The following is a 2,823-nucleotide window of genomic DNA, read 5'->3' as shown; positions in this document are numbered from 1 at the left end:
CAGATGTTTTTCTCACAATTAGACTGGGTTTATGGGTTTATCATAGAAGAAAAGTGCCATTTTCATCACAGATAATATCAAGATTATCAACGTGATTTATGATGCTTGATATTGACCTTGATCACTTGGTTGGGTTACTGTTTCTTGAGTGTCCCTATCATAAAAATACTCACACGAATTTCCCCCTTCTAACTGTACTCCTTGGAAGGAAGTTCCTTATACATAGCCCTTAAGGAGTGGAAAATTATGGTTCCCCTCCATTAGGATGAAGTAACAATATAATACTTTTTCATTAGCGAGAAGGAGTTTTATTTCTTTGTGCAAAGGAACATTTCAAGTCAAGCTAGCCAGTCACACTTGGGTGAGTCCTGCTGACACCGAAACTGGGGGTAGAAGAGGTACTTTAAGTTGTACTCAGTTTGGGCTAAGCAGTTAGCAATCTCCTGGTCACACCTGCATGAGTGTTTTTGGCATTTGTTCTCTGCTGGTGCAGTCCATGGCATCCCGGCACTGGCCATGGCCTCCCAGACCACAATAGCAACCGTATTTCATATAGGCAAGTGGGGTTCGGGAGTCAATACAACCCACAGTTCCTGCCAGTTCCAGGATCCCACGTCGGTGCACGTGTGACCTCTTGGAGGCCTCGCGGGACCCAGGGCCAGGTCCCAGCAGCAGCAGCAGCAGCAGCAGCAGTGACAGCAGCGGCAGTAGTATTAATAACATGACTGGCAGGCACAGAGGTAGCAGCCCAATCCGACAGTGGCAGGTATGGAACAGTGTAGCCGGGCCAGTGTAGTCACCAAGCCTGGCCAACCTAGTCACCATACCAGTATAATTTATTTGGAATTCTTTTTTTTGTACTGAATATTTGTTTCTTTTCCTGTGTTTATTAACTTACTTAATCATATATTTATATCAAATCTGAGCTCATGGATATGTGTTTTGTACTCTGGGCTCTAATCCCAAACTACTTATTTCATTGCTGAAATCTTTCTAGCTTTGGCCATTGGGAGCTTTTTGGTCCTGAGCCCCTTTGAGATACTCTCATTAATGCGTGTGTGTGTGTGTGTGTGTATGAGAGAGAGAGAAAGAAGAAGAGAGACAGAGTAAGGGAGAGAGAATGCAGTTTCTTACTTCTAGCACTATAAGACACTGCAGGCTCATCTTGTATTTTCCTGCCCCAGTCCTAGTCACTCATTTCTCCAGGGAGCCCTGATTCCTTTATTTTGGAGAATGATATTAGGAACCAAGATCTGGGTGCTAGGTGTGTTCATTGCTATTGGGATGTAGTTTTTTTTTTTTTTTTTTTTTTTTTGCAGGCTTCTCACCTGACAGAGCAATTAATATATGTATGTATACTACTTTGTATATATACACATATTTATAAGTATTTCTATGTGTAACCATCTGTTTCCATATTGTTAATTATTATAGAAGTTCTTACCGATGTCTCTAGTTCTAATCCATTACCACATGCATCATTCTACTGCCCTCCTTTTCCTTATCTATAAATTCCTACTTCAATAGTGAGAAAACTGCCTCCTATCATCTGCTATCCATTTGCTTAATTGTTGAATTCCTGTATACTTGTATAGCAGTATCAGGCAGTACTAGAACTCTTAATCCATACCTCTATGGGGAAAAACTTTATCAACTAGAGTACTTCTGTAGTTCCTTTTGCCTTGAGTCTTACAGATGCCATCAGTTGCAGAGCAAAGTGTGTTTTGAAGAGTATTTAATTTTAATAAAGTCCTACTTGCTAATTTTTTTTCATGGATTGTGCTTTCAGTGTTGTATCTAAAAACACACCACTAAACCCAAAGTCACCTCTATTTTATCCTATGTTATCTTCTAGAAGTTTTACAGTTTTGTGTTTTAATGTTTAGGTTTATGATCTGCTTTGAGTCACATTTTGTGAAAGGTGCAAGGTCTGTGTCTAGGTTTTTTTTTTTTTTTTTTTTTTTAAATATCCCCAGTTGTTCCAGCACCATTTGTTGAAAGACTGTCCTTTCTCCACTGAATTGCCTCTGTTCATTTTTCAAAGTTCTTGTTTTTTATTTTGATTAAGTATTTTTTATTATTGTAGTCCCCTCTTCCTTGGTTAAGTAATTACATATTATTTTATTACTTTTTAGTGGTTGCCATAGAGATAACAACATGCTACTCAATTTATTAAACATCTGTGTAAGTTGTCACTTTTGTGATTTCCCAGGCCAGTGGTTCTCAAACTTGAACATGCATCAGAATTGCCTTAAGCGTTTGTTAAAGCACAGATTGCTGGGTTCTGTCATCAGGGTTTCTGATTCAGCAGGCATGGGGTGAGGCATGAGAATCTGCATTTCCAACAATTTCCTAAGTGATACTGGTGATGCAAATGCAAACCTGGAGACTACACTTTGAGAACAGCTGTGTTAATCACAGACACTGAAAAACATTTTCACTCTACTTGTTCTCTTGACTTCTGTGCTATTACTGTCATATCTATATCTATATCCCCACAAAGCAATATTCTTATTATTTTATATTGTAAATATTCATTTATATTTACTTCTATATTATTTTCTCTGTTGGTTTTCATTTCTTCTTGCACCTTTGAGTTTCCATCTGGGACCACTGGCCATTACTTCTGCCTGAAGAACGCCCTTTAGCATTTCCCGTAATGCAGGTCTGTTAGTGAGAAATTCACCCACACTTTGTAGGTCTGAAACTTTCTTTTGCTTTTATCTTTGACGGGTATTCTTGGTGAGTATGAAATGCTACATTATTGTTATTTTCTTTTAGCACATTGTCTTCTGACATTCATGGTTGTTGTTGAGAAGATGG

General features: G+C 38.6%; 1 pseudogene; it reads right to left on the bottom strand.

Moving 5' to 3' along the window:
* Positions 1-338: 338 nt before the first annotated feature.
* Positions 339-825, bottom strand: LOC114676175 (group 10 secretory phospholipase A2 pseudogene; annotated as a pseudogene).
* Between the last annotated feature and the right edge of the window lie 1,998 nt (positions 826-2,823).

This window comes from Macaca mulatta, chromosome 2, assembly GCF_049350105.2.
Source record: "Macaca mulatta isolate MMU2019108-1 chromosome 2, T2T-MMU8v2.0, whole genome shotgun sequence".
Classification (NCBI taxonomy): Eukaryota; Metazoa; Chordata; class Mammalia; order Primates; family Cercopithecidae; genus Macaca; species Macaca mulatta.
This window is presented reverse-complemented; position numbering and strand designations above follow the sequence as displayed.